The following is a 14,858-nucleotide window of genomic DNA, read 5'->3' as shown; positions in this document are numbered from 1 at the left end:
AGTCAGGCTCAAACTGCATGCTATGTTAAACAAGCCTGCTAATGTTTATCATTGAAAAGGGGATTAAGCATGAGATAGATTTTGTTTTTAACAGACACTTTCCACCTTCCATGATCAAAACCTCTTCCTCAATAAAGCCTATTTCTACCAGAAAGGAAGCTGCTTTTAGACATAAATCCTGTTTAACTTGACGTAACTATCCAAATATAGTTTGGCACAACCCTCATCCAGTCAAAAATCTATCTCTATCATGCCAAATGAAGTTCTCTTTTTCCTATTGATTTATCAAGTTCTAGCTCAAAGGCAAACATGTCCCCAGATACAGATCTGTAATGAGAAGTGCCAGTGATAAGCAGCATCACATAAAGTTGGACGAGAGTCAGATATATTTCCTTCAGCAGTTTGGATGACTTTAGGAGGAACCCAAAATAAAGTCAGTCAACAATTGTCTTTAAGAGATAACAGCATCACTGTACCGAGGGCTGTATTCATCTATCTGTCAGAGCAGCTGCATTGATGCTGCTTGTCCTGTATGCCCTATGGATTTTTGAAACATGTCTCCTGTCAACTAGTTCCATGTAGGTTTCCAGTCCTTCACTCTGCTGTTGTCTGCACATATATTTTTATTCATTAATGTAATGGCCAGGATCAAAAGGACCTTACAATGAGCTCCATCTGACATTTTCTGCTTTTCAAAAGGCAGTCCCTTGATCACCAGAATCAGTACAGGCCAAATTGCTTTAGAAAGTGAGGTTAGATGTAAAAGCTGTTTTAATATTGCACAATGGTCAGCTGACTATTGGGAAAAAACAAACATCACACTATGCATGTCCAAGTCCTTACACGCTGCAACTTAAGGCAGAACCCAAATGTAAAGCACTGGCACCCATATGAACTGGGAAACAATTCAGGGGCTGTATAGACAGCCCCTGGGGGGAGGGGGACACCTCCCCTTTCCTAGCCAGATTGGACAGTGGCAACCACACACTGTGGTCCGTATCTGGCCTTTTTGTGCCAGGGAAAGGGCACCATAGCTGCTGGTGCTATGGCTTTTTGGCATTCTTTTGGCGCAGCATGTGTACTCACTGCACCAAGGGAGTGCTGTGACCATTCCCGTCATGCAGTGGAGTGCACGGCATCACACCAGCATGGGGCGGAGTCGGGGTACACAATGTGTGGTTGCCACGTCCCCACTCCAGCCCGATGGTGGTGTTTATCGCTGTTCTGTACAGTCTCTCAGTTATCAATGATAGTAAGGTAACGTTTTAAGTTAGTTGTTTCTTAAATAGATTGTTACAGTAGAATTCAATTAGGTTCTTCATAGTATATTGAGTGGGCAACAATAAAAGGCTGATTTGGATGATGTGATCTATGCTTGAATGAATTCTTTGTTATTTATCGCACCAGTCCCCCCCCCCCCCCCGTTAACGGGGGAAAGGTTCTTAGACTATTCTAAGATAAAGTTCTTAGACTATTCTTATGCACTGTTCAGGGGGATACTCTTGAAAAGTGTTTGCAAGCTTCAGCAAACTACAATATGCAAAAGCCAAACTGCTTCTGCCATGTGCTTTAGAAACCATATAACCTGAACTCAATGCTCTAACTTCCAATTTGTTTCTGAGCTCAATTCAAAGTGTGAGGTCTTCAATAGATGCCCTGCAGCATATACTACCACTCCAAGAGGCTAGGTGTATGAAAACACAAGACAGAACCTTTTCTCTGTAGCAACACCTTCAGTCCTGGAATTCCTTCGTATGGGAAGTCAGGCTGATTCCATTCTTATAGAAGTTTTTGCTGAACAGCCAAAACTAGATTGTTGCATACGGCTTTTCTTTTCTAAAGGCTAAACAGAAATGATTTTAATCTGTATTTAAAGAATGCTTTCACATTTAATTGTACATTACTTTGGGAGACCCAATGGGCAGAAAAGGAACCGGTACTTTTAATGAACAATACAGAAATCTTCAGTGCAGTACTGAAAAAGTAATTTTTTTAAAGCCAAGAGTTGCTGAATTATAATGAATGACTATGTATATAAATATATAGACTCTGAGTTGTGTTTTATTTCCACAATTTTTCTTTCAGTGCCCCTTGGGAAGTCTTCCCCGAAATATGTTGAATGTTTTGTTATTTTATGAACCTTATTTTTTCAGCATCATTTTGTAGCTTTGCCCACCTTTTAATTTTCCCTCTCTTAGATTTGGTGCTGTTTCTCTTCTTTCACTTTCTTGGCACAAATCACAAGAATAATACAGAGAGGCTACACGTAGAATATTTGTTGGCATGGTTCAGACAATATTAAAGAGACTCCCAGACCCATTTTGATGCAACTATGAACTTAGCCCTCAATTCCTCTTTAAGAGTTCTGGCAGCAGCAACCCTAATTAAAATATGTGGTATTTGAATTTTATTGTGCTTAGGCAGAGTTTTAATTAAGGTTCTCACACTTCAAGCTCAGACTTTCTGCACATTAACTGAAGCTTTATTGCTATTCTTCTACCTAAGATTTGAGAAAGTGTCAGTCTGATTAATTACTGCAGTTAATACAATGATTTCTGATGTACAGCCTGTGCTCATAAGCTTCATTAAAACTGAGACTATGACACCAAGATAGATCATTGCCTTCTGTGTCAAACACAACAGGAGGTGACTTTTCCATTAGAACACTCTATAAGAAATCTCTTAAGTTGATGCCACTTGCATCTTGATAAGCAGTAGTATCAATCCTCTTTGTATAACATACAAATCCCAGAAATTCTGTACTCATCACTCCTATCATCTGGGAAATCTACCTTTATGATTAACATGTTTCACTTAAACCCAATATAGATGCAGTGGAAACATTTACATTCTTATGAAAGAGGAATGCCAAATTGATGACCTTGGTTGGACAATGTCATACTATCAAATGCCATAGAGCAGGGGTCGGCAACCTCCGGCCCGTGGGCCAGATCCGGCCCGTGGGCGCCTTTCTGCCGGCCCCCGGTCCCTCCTGCTGCCGAAATCGCCGCCAATTTCGGCGGCTTCGGCCGCCATTTTGCCCTTCAAAATGGTGGCGCCCATTAAGAGGCCTGCTGCGGCCTCCGGAGCCCTGAAATGGGGCTCCAGCAGCTGCACCAGGCCTCTCGGAGGCCTGCTGCAGCCTCCGGAGCCCTGAAACAGGGCTCCAGGAGCGCACCGGAGCTCTGGGAGGCCCGTTGCTGTCACTGGGGCCCTCCAGGAGGGCTTCGACGGCAGCAGCGGGCCCCTGGGAGGCCTGTTGCCATCGCTGGGGCCCTCCAGGAGGGCTCCGACGACGGCAGCAGGCCCCTGGGAGGCCAGTTGCCGTCGCTGGGCCCTCCAGGAGGGCTCCGATGGCGGCAGCAGGCCCCTGGGAGGCCAGTTGCCATTGCTGGGACCCTCCAGGAGGGCTCTGGCGGCGGCAGCGGGCCCCTGGGAGACCAGTTGCCGTCGCAGGGGCCCTCCAGGAGGGCTCTGGCGGCGGCAGCAGGCCCCTGGGAGACCAGTTGCCGTCGCAGGGGCCCTCCAGGAGAGCTCCGACGGAGGCAGCGGGCCCCTGGCATCAGGGGCCAGCAAAAACGGGGAGGCCTCCAGTGCTGGCAGTCCCCGCTGGCTCTTTCCCGGCCTCTGACAGGGCCTGGGGCCCCGTCAGGGGCCGGCAAAGAGGAGGTGGCCTGGCCCCTGGGGGTGGAAGCTCTGCTCCCAGAGGGTGGAGGCTACACCCCCGGCACGCGGCCCCGCCCCCGGGGGGGTGGAAGCAGGCCCCTGGGAGGTCTCCTGTGACGGCAGCGGGCTTTGGCCCCCCAGTTGTCTGAGGGACAGCAACCCGGCCCCCGGCTCAAAAAGGTTGCCTACCCCTGCCATAGAGCATACTGGACAACCTGTAGGCTTTCAGGGATAACTGGACTTCAATTTCCAAACTGTAAAATAGTAAGGACTGACATGAGTTGGATGTTTACAACAGCTAGAAGGTCATAAATTGAGCTCTCTCTCTCCCTGACTTAAGAGGAACACTGACTGGCACAAGGCTAACAAAGACTTGAAAGATATTACAAAATATGTTATGTCTTTAAATTTATTTTAAAAATAAGTTAAAAATCATAAGCCAAATGATTTTTGAATACATGAGGTTGAGAACAGTAACTTTTTCAAGCTTTATTTTACTTTACTAAGCTTTCCCATCAGAGTACTGTAAAACCTCTTGTGGAACAGTGCAGGGATGGAAATCATGTGGATCACCAGATACTTGCTGGCCCATAACTCCCAGCTATCCATCTACCCAGAAAAACCAATAGTGAGGAGTACTGGGAGTTATAGTCTAAAACTGGTTCAGAGAGGCAGTGACAGCTGTCAATTCCTGGGTATTAATAAGAACAGGGTGAAATACTCTCAGTTGTAGACAGTAAATAGCAGATATGTCTCAGTTGTGAACTGTGGAAAAGTACCTTCAGAAGGAACCTATTTGGACCACTGTAGAGGGAGACATGGTCAACCCACAATATTAATAGAAGTGAGTAAATAAAGGTTGGAATGAATCTACACTGCAGACCCCTCCTGTCAAAAGAAAATATTGACACATTGACACATTCAATTGAGTAAGGCATAAATTCATTATTAAGTATGTGGAAAACTAAAACTAACTTGCCCACATGTACGCAGAAAATTCATTGAAAAGTTGAGACTAATTCATTTCTAATTTTCATGCTTTGTTGTTGTTTTAGGTGCATTCAAGTCATTTCTGACTAAAGGTAACCCTAAGGCGACTCTAGAAAGCACAAGATCTCTGGCTTAAATTTATCATCTAGAATATTTGATGGTGACAGGCAGCTTTCCTCCTTTCTACTACTGCTTAGACTTACATGAGAAAATTAGCATACTATTTACATTAATACTGACATGTGCACTTGTTGGCCAACTGCATGCTATAATCTTATTATAAATTGTGAAAAAGAGGAAATGCGATCTAAAATATATAAGAACAACCAGTCTAGGGAATAATTTTGGTTCTATGATGGCACTTATGTAGGAACTTCATTTCAAATCAATATTTTAACAAAATGGGGGCAGTCCCATCATATGCACACTCCTACAGAAGATAAACCTTGTGTGTCAATGATATTTGCTCCCAAGTGATTAGGATTATGGCTACAATCCCAAAGCCTACTGCATCTTTCTTTCTGTTCTATGCAATGCATGAGTCTGTTGACAGCAAAAGTGATCATTTACAGTGAACAATGGTAACTAGAAACATCATTTCAGACAGGAGCTGAAATGAGATCATAAAATCTCTAGAACAATCGCCTTTTAATTTATTTTTAATAGATCTATCTATTCTAAGACTAAAAATATTCAGTTACCTTTGTGAAATTTATTTCAAGAGTGTTAAATTAACATTTGTTATTTTAGTTCTTCACTTGGTATCTACTGGAGTTTGGTTCCAGGAGCCCCCATAGATAACAAAATCTGTGGATGCTCAAATCCCATTAACTACAATACTTTCAAGCCATAGAGAGTTGAATCCGTGGATAAAGAATCCATTGATATGGAGGGTCAACTATATAATGAAAAATGTTATAACGAAAAACCTTCAAGACATTATTAAATTTGTTATAAGACAGTTAAACTTGTAGAAAAATAACAGAACAAGGGTCTGTCTTCTAGAATCTTTCTTGAATTGAATATGAATCTCACCTACATGCAAGTGGCCCTTACTCTTTGCTTCTTTCTTTGAATTTAATAATTCATTGTTTTTATCTCTGTTCAAACTGATTGTTATTCACTAGGGACTGCTGAACGGCTAGAAAAATCAGAGAAGAATGAAGGAATTGAATTTTTTCTCTCTCCACTCTTTTCCCCTGTACTTAAATTGATTTGGATAGTAGATGAAGCAGCAGGACTAGGAATTATTCATCCCAATTCTGCTGACAAAAGCCTTTCCTTTTGAGACTGGAGCTAGTGGGAAACAATCTTCTGATATAAGCACAGGTATCAATCCCAATCAGAGAAGACACTCTGCATCAGACTCATAAATCAACAGTTACATAAATTCCACTGACTTAATGAGTCTACTCTTGTTAGGACTACCAAATTGGATTTAGGCCATTTATTGTACTACTGAAGCCTTTGTTAACCCTTCCTCTTACTCATTCAAAAGAATAAAAGAACAATGGACTTGAGCCAGGACTCTTGAGAGATCAGCCCTAGAATGTATTCTGGAAGCTCCCTCTAAACTAAAGGAAGGGGTTTAGAACAATCACACTTAATCCCTAAATGTGCAGAACTAGAAATCAGAGATTCCATTTTGCAGTGTGTGCCTTCCCACCAGAATTGAAACCCAGAGCTTCTTTCCTACAACTAATACTAGTAAAAATTAAATGATTGTGATGTTTTTCTGGGTGAACAAAAAGAATGTTCAGGTTTTGTAAATGGGAAGGTATCTGCTTCAAGCCAAAGCACACTTTTGTCAAAGTCAGTGACAGCAGGAAGACCCATTGACTACACAGACATACCTCAGTTAACAAAGTCTCAACAAAGAAGTTCCTTTTTACAAGGTCTTTTTATGATTGCCTCCTCTCTTCCTAGTCTTCTATCTAGGATAGAAATTATAAACAGCATCTACTTTGGGAAGATGGTGAAGGAGCACTGGAGAAACAGAGGAATCATTCACACTACGATTTAAAGCAAATTGCTGATGGGTTTATATGACCATCGTTCCTATTTGAAACCGGTTCTGATCCTAGTGTGAGCAGTTTCAATCAGGATGAAGCAAGGCAAATGCAAATGCAAATGCAAAAAAAAAAAAAGAAAAAGAAAAAAGAAAAGAAAAAAGAAAAAAAAGAAAGAAAGAAAAAAGAAGAAGAAGAGCTCTTTCCTGTCACTAGTTCTTTGGTGGTTCTTTTGGAAAGAATTGGTTCTGGAGCGTGTTCTACAAATGGGAATGATGGATCTGAATTGTATCATTCTGGAGGGGAGGGATTAGTGATAGAGGGGCGTTTACCATCCCTCCTTAGTTTTTGGTAGATCCACCCTTCCCTCCTCTCTCAGCACTGCCTTTGTGCTTGTGGTGCAACCTATGGGTGCATGTGTTTGTTGGTTGTTTAGAATTAAATTCATAGAAAATGAATCAAGTTATCTGAATTTTTTTTTTAAAATATATCTATGGCATGGCCATGGCAGGGGGAGAGAAAGACCCCCGCGAGTCCCCTCAGATCCCTATCATGCTTGGTCATTCTCCCCATGCCTTGCCTGGATCACCTGATCTAGCATGGCAGGGAGTTGGAGGGGACCTGCGAGGGTCTGGAGGGAACCACGGGGGTCCTTCTCCTCCTTGCCATGCTGATGCAGGTAATCCAAGGATGGCAGGGGGACTGGAGGGGACCTGTGGGAGTCTTTTTTCCCCTGCCATACCTGGATCGGGTGATATAAGCATGGCAGGGATCTGGAGGGATCCCTGGAGGGTCTTTCTCCCCCCCCCCCCCTGAAAGCACTGCCTCCCCCTCAGCAGTGGTAAAAAGCAACAGATCTGTCCATTAGGCCCATCAAATGCACCAAAAATAAGAATGGGGAAACATAAGGGGGGAAAGATCTCTCGAAAACAGTTTAGAGAAGCTTTCAAGTGATCTGCTAGAAAGTTCAAAATGTTTCTGTTTACTTGTGCAGGATATCTGACTTGTTTCATTTCCACATGTCCATATTGTTTTTGGTGAATAAATATTTCCGCGAAACATGCTTAACGGTTTTGGAGTTTTGTTTTTTGTTTTGTGGTGTACAATCCTATCCCTATCCTTTCCATCGTACTTATTTATTTTAATGAACTAACTAATATAGCATCTTGCTTTGTGGATTGGGAGCCAGGGCAGGCATAAAAAGGGCATGGAGGTGAGACTCTGAGAAGGGAAGACCGGGGAGGAGAGCGAGGCGGAGGCGAAGGTGTAAAACAAGCATATGAAGGACGAACCATATAGAGAGGTAGAACGACAATGTATAAGAAAGCGAATAATAGACAAAAATCAAAATTGAAACATAAACCATATCAAAGGATATTAACAATGGGGGCAGCGAAACATGCACCAAACAGAGGGAGGAGAGAGATAAAGAGGGGAGCGGGGAAGGGGGAGAGAAAGAGGTCAACCGGCTGGTGAACCCCTCGTCAACTACCAATTAAAAATGCCCCCTAGAACAAAGGGGAGCTGCGCTTCGGAGAGATGTGGTTGAAGTGGTGAAGAAGCAGGAAATGCGGACCCTCGAATTGTCAGAGGGGGGTTTGGGTAGAGACCACTGGAGAAGTCACTGCTCCCATGTTTCCGCACCAAACAAGCTGCAAGAGATGGTGACAAGACTCAATAGGAAGCCCTCCTACCTGTGGCATCTGTAAGAAGCGTGTGTCGGGACGTTCGTAAGACTGGGGGGGAAAAAAAAAAAAAAAAAAAGAAGATGCTAATGGCATATGGACTTTTTTAACAGTTGCTGAGCAATAAAAGCACACTTAATAGAATTGAAAACCCGAACATAAGAAATAAAGCATGGGTGCCATTTGGAGCTGTTTTAAAGCGGAATAACAGGTTGATGCTCCTGCCTGTGGATATCAATTTTAGGGCTGTGTTAAAGAATGAATGGCTCGGGGAAGATCTCTTTGTTAAATGAAGTATACGGGAGCTGCCCTCTTTGGGTACACAGGGGTGGAAGTGAGAGGGATTGATACAACTATAGGTAAGGAAGAACATATAAAAGGAGGTGCACAAGCCACGAAAGGAAAAATAGCCAGTAATCTTCGGGTTTTAAGATCCACGTTGCTCTCCCCGCTGGGAGATTAACAAGTTCGGGGTGGAGACAGTGTCGCCAGAGGTACACTTACTAAAGAGTAAGTCTAGCAAACTAATAAGGGGATAGAAGAGGCTTGTGAGAAGGTATTATTGCCAAAAGGAAATCCCATAAACTCTCGACATAGGGCGGTGGGAGACAAAGTGATAGAGGAGAGAAAGGAGAAGACAGGGCTTGGCGGAGGCCAGACGGGGGGGAGGATCCCGGACATAGGTCATGTGCAGAATGTAGTCACAGACTAGTAAGCCAGACTTCATGTGCACAGGAAATGTAGGGTAGAGTGGCTAAGGGAACTCTGCATTTTCAGTCACTGAACAAGGGGGGAAGGAAAGGAACTACGCACGACTCCAGAATTTGTTGGGCTGCAAGTACAAAGGATCATGGAAGCGCCATCAGAGAAGGGGAGGTTGGTTGGAGGCACAGCAGTCTCAGCGCCTTGCTATGGCAACTGCTAGAGAAATATAATACTGTCCCTCAGCAAAGACAGGCTGGTCTTGGCATGTGCAAGATCCTAGCTGTTGAGGAAATGGTGGCCAACTGGCTGGTGAGATGATTGTATTTATTGGTATTTATTTTTAGGTGCATTGAGGTTCTTTTATGGGCTGTATAAGAAGGATAGCCAGTGCAAAGAGTGCTATTCTTCGGCACAAAAATGCCCCCCCCCCCGCACAATAAGAATAGCCGGTGCTTGGTGAACAACAACAAAAAAATTATGTGCACACATTGTTTGATGTGGTACGAGAATCGAATGCGATAATATTGTACAATGTGCTTATGTCCATCCAGTAGGAAGTAAACCTTTGGAATAGTTTTCATGTCTGTGCATCATGAAATAAGCTGTCAGCCCTGCTGGTCTTATGGCTTGCAAAATAAAGCAGATGAAGACGTAGCGGCGGGTTAACCCGGAGGACACCGAGGAAGGGGGCCATTACCTGCCGCACTTCACTCTTATAGTGCTGGCTATGTGCCACTTTTGACTGGTCGGGCATGCCCCTCCGGTATGGGCACTCTGTTTTGGGGTGGGTAGTGTCGGTGGCCTGAAGACGCGTCTCTGTGAATTGGTCTGAAATGCCCACTTGCCTCACTGAAATGCCAAGGAATGTGAGACGAGGGCGCAGGATAGGCAGCCAGAGCAATTGGAAAGTGGAATAGAAGTGCTGATAAGAGTGTAAAGTGCGAACCTGTGGGGAGTGCATTGGAGGCTTTAGTAGAGACTGTGCTTCCGACCGGACATTTGGCTACATGTCCTGGAAGGTTCCCATGCATCTACATGCAAGTGGAGTAACCTGCTGTTCAGTCCACAGGCTGCATTGGGTGGGGCGGCATTTCGAAGAGTTCTTTGGGGGGCTGGACTTGCTAGGGAATGGCTGGGTGCATGGCACAAGTGCCAAAAGGATGAGACGAAAGAATTGAAGGGCGGGTGAGCATAGATTTTGTGGAGGTGTTTGGCGCGTTGGGGTGGTTACCACCTTTGGGCTAGGGCTGCATTAGTGCCAACTGCGCCCAAATAGAGTGCAATTTGGACAACACTTCATTACATGGTTGCAAGGTTGATGGAAGGCTCTGGGGTTTGTGGATTTTTTGAGACATGTTAGTCGTCTGCTGTAAAAGACATCTGGTTGTGCTGCTCTGAATGTAATGACAAATCCCCAAAGCCTTATGATTGCAGCAGCCATGAACGATTGATAGTTGGTCAAACAGCATTATTTCTACAGCACAGGATGCAGCCTAGCCTGAGAAGTAATAGTTCCGAATGTTGGTTACGAGGTGGGATAGCGCGACAACCGGAAGTAACTGAGCCGGGAGGGGAGAGGAAAATCGAGGCAAAGCAGGTGGGAGTATTATAGATGTAAAGAAGAAAGAGGGCCATGATATGCAGACCCAGATGCAAACACACTTGCCGTATGTGCATTTTCCTCGTGGGGAGTAAAGTCCCAAGAGCCAAGATTGGCAAATGGACTTGCATTAGAATGAAATGAAAATTGGGAGAGCGCTTGGTCGTTCCCTTGTAGAGACCTGTGGGTGTAAAATAGAGGACATTGCTTGGGCAGATGGAAAAAAATAGAGGGCATATAAATAAAAGTGGGTAACGGCGGTGCAAGCGGGAAGGATAGGAGTAGGGGGAGGGAGGGAGGGGAGAGGGAGGGAAGGGGCGGTAGGTAGGGTGAAGAGGTACGGCGGTTGAGCGGAAAGGGCCGGGGATAACGAAAAAAGAAGAGGGGCCGAAAACGGCCGAGCGAATAGTGTAGGGGTAGGCGAAGGAGGGACGAAGGGTGGGGGCGGGCGACGACATATCAAACCGCAGAGCGCGGGCGAGCGCGTTCCAGCGCTGCCGCTAGCCCGTGTTTTGAAGTGTGGGCGACAGGAGCCGAGGGTGAAGCGACGGAGCGCACGAGACGAAGGAATTGACGAGGTAACGCAGAGCGAAAGGGACACTAGGGGTAGTCACCGACGGGCGATTTGTACAGAAACGGCTGGACGTGAGGGGGATAAGGTAAAGCGTGAGCGTGTGTCGTGGGGGTTAGATCAGGACAGTGACATGTGGGGTTGAACAGTTTCTTTGGAAGAGTAAAGGACGAAGGGAGAGGGGGTTAAAAGTCCTTGCACGGCGGCGGACGTGTGGAAAAAGTTAGAGACATGGCGAAGGCGTATAGCACCGCCCGAGGACAGGGGGGGCCAAGCAGAGATGTGGTCAAGAGCAAAGGCAGAAACGGACAAAGTTCGAGGCCGGGCGGAGGTAAAGATAAACAGGAAAGGACGAAATAAGAAAAAAAACAAGGAAATTAAAGAGGGTGGTGGGGGGGGAGAAAAAGCGGTGTAGAACAGCGACGAGGGGAGGGACAGCGCAAAAAAAAAGCTGAGCAGCAAAATACGGGATATTGCTTAGGACAACAGACGCGCAAAGGACTTGCAAAGGTTTGTACGCTAGACGCAACAGCCGCGTTGGGAGGTTGGGCAGGTGCCGTACGTCATGGCAACCCCAGAAGTCTAGGAAGGGAGGGTCTTGGGCAGGAAATACGAGAGGGCGCTTGTACTCACTGGAAAACTCAGGGTGATGTACCGGTGGCTGAGGGTCGTTGTCGGGGCACTTGAAGGGACGAGAGAGGCGTGTGGCCGAAGGCAAGAGAGGCGATGGCCACTTAATTGATATATAATAATACCGACAGATAAAAACAACAGGGGCGTGCGCCACGGCGGGTGAAAGGCCAGGGGCCGTCGAGGTGGGGGTGGACTACCGGAGGGGCCAGTAGTCGGGCATGGCGGCTGCAGAAAAAGAAGAGTGTTAGAAGTAATTCCCATTTGAACAGATCAAGGGAGACTTATTTCCCATTCGAAGCTGAATATTGACCACAAAGACCACATAAACCGAAGAGAAGAGGATTGCAGCGGGGTCGAGCAAGACCGTTGGCGCAGGTTAAACATGCGAGAGGCCGGGACCAGCCGACATAGCGCAAAAACGGGAAGGAAAACATTTAGCTAAGAAGAAGCAGGACCAATACATATCCGCCAGAGCTCCTCGCATTACATGCGCGAGCTGTGGGCCGGCGCGGGGGACCTGGGAGGGGGCAGTGGGGAACCCAAGTGCCTTAGAGGGGGGAACGAAGGCGCCGCTGTGGCATCAAGCTGTCCATGAGTGGACAGGGGCATAGATCCAGCGAAGGGCCGGCCCCGCTCCTTTGTTTAAAATCCGTGGCACAGAATGCCCCAAGTGCCACCTTTGGTGGGGAGATAAAAACCGCTTGTGGTGGGGGGAGGATTGGCGGATGAGCGCCCCCTGGCCTGCATTTGTCCAACCCCCCCCCCAAAAATTCGTTAAGCAGCAAGATACCCATCCGGGCATCACGAAGGACGAAGAACAAAAGAAGAATAAGGCAAGAAGAGGATTCAGCACTCAATGCCAGAAAAGATGCGTGTGGTGGGCGTGCGCCCTACTACCCCGGAAGGCAGCAAAAGCGGACAAAGGTGCAAGGACGAGTGGGAAGGGAAAGCAGTACAGGCAGGTGGTGAACAGGAACCACATGCATGCCAAATGGAAATAAGCCCGGCCCACAACTGAACGGAAGGCAAGGGCAGGGGCACAACAGGTTAGTACTCAGGCCGCAGCACAGGCATTCCGAAGACCTATGCGATAAGAAAACCAAAAAATAGGTGTAAAAGAATACACACAAGGGAAAAGGGCCCCGGATGTAGGGGAGGGGCTTGTCCGTTGCGTAGCGCCCCCCCACCGGCCCGCAAGGACCCTGTGCTCCTGCGCAACAGCTATCAATATAGCTGTATAGTCTAGATAATATCGATTGCAAAACAGCAGGCACAATTGGGCCAAAATAAGGGGGAAAAAAATACACATCAAGAAGGACCAAAGAGAAGAGGCTGCGTCGGGCTCAGCTGGATTGCCCGCAGGCCCCAGGGAAAGCCGCCCCGCAACCCCATGCCCCCTGGAAAGCCGCCCCGCCGCCGGCCTTCCTGCAAACCCTCTCCTGCCTCGGGAGCCCAGGGGAAGCGAGCCTGCCCGGGCCCACAGCTCCGAAGCCTCCTCCGACCCCTCCGCGTCCTCCCCGCCTGCATCACGGGCTCACGGTGGGCTCCACCCCCACCTCCTCGGAAGCCCGCGCAGACCAAAATCACCACGCTGCCTCAAGAATTCACCCTTTTGATGTTTGAGCGCGTATGACACATCCTCCGCCCCTCAACTCCGGCGCGAAAGCACCGAAATTCCGCTCCATCCGCAGAACCCCGCACGGCGGGATAGGGGAAGGAATACCTCCCTAGTGCCAGCGCGGACCGAAGCCCTCCGAGCATTTGCCCCGGCAATATCGGGGCAAGGGTGCATAGGGCACAAACCCGGGGGCTCAAAAAAACACCGATGCGCCGAGAGTTCGGGAAACCCACCTCGAAGGCCGGGGCCCGGAACGGGTGGTGCAAGGCCGCTGAGTCACGTTGGGGGGGAAGTTCAGAGGGGGAATGAACGTTCACAATGGCAAAATCATATATCAGACAGGGGTAAAGTGTAGGAAGGGCCCCAGAGGGACGCAAAGGGCAGGGGGAGGCTGCGCCAAAAGAGAAAGAATTAAGGAGATATCAAGGAGGGACTGCACCCAAAAGCACAATTCTCACCGGTGACCTTGTTCAATAACAGTATCGTGACATAGGGCAGAAAGAGGGGCACTTAGGTCCAAATAACAGTAACATAATTTGTGAGACTCGAGCAGACAAGAAACGGACGGGGAGCCCACATACTGGAGGAGTCAAAGTGACTTCGTATGTGGTAGAGAGCCGGAGGAGCGGGAAGATTGAAGTGTGCGGATAACGTTCACAAGGTCCAGACTGAAGCCTATAAAAACGTACTTTGAGGAGGTCGTGCGGCAGGCGTAACCAGGCCAGTCCGTGTTTATCGTAATAAGGGGAGCAAGACGCCAAATATATGAGAAGAATAAAAAATACACAATAGTACATACTAGCAAAAACAGGGAAGTTTCCACGAGCGCGCAGCCGCGATCCCAAAACAAGGACCTGGGAGTGACGAAAAGGGGGAAAACCCTCACTACGGCAAACAACATTTGGGTGTTAGGGAGGAAAAGAGACAAGCGAGTAGAGGCTCATGCTCCCAGGGGAATCTAAGAACAAGAACGGCGCAGCCGCAAAATCACCTAAGAGAGAGTCACAAGGGAAGAGGAGCAGCGTGCAGGTATCAGGCGAACAATCAAGGTGGGGGGTGGAGGGGGAAAGAACCTCCCGGGAGAAGAATATTGAGTAGAAGGCGTACGGATGGGAAGAGCCGGAAAGCTTGTATGCAGCCATCACAAGACGAGAGGACTGTAACAGAACGAAGCGGGAACACTACCATGAGCAAGGCGAGACGAGTGGAGGCGTGTGTATAACTTTGACGATCGTGAGTTCAAAAAAAGAGGTTTGGTTGCGAGACTAACACTAACACAAAAGGATAAGGAGGGAGTTCATCCAAACGATCAACCTGAAATCCTCCCTGAAGCCAAAGGGACAAAGTTTAAGCTGTGATATGACGTTGGGCAATCGTTGAG

The sequence above is a fragment of the Sceloporus undulatus genome, unplaced genomic scaffold, assembly GCF_019175285.1.
Source record: "Sceloporus undulatus isolate JIND9_A2432 ecotype Alabama unplaced genomic scaffold, SceUnd_v1.1 scaffold_17, whole genome shotgun sequence".
NCBI classification, from domain to species: domain Eukaryota; kingdom Metazoa; phylum Chordata; class Lepidosauria; order Squamata; family Phrynosomatidae; genus Sceloporus; species Sceloporus undulatus.
This window is presented reverse-complemented; position numbering follows the sequence as displayed.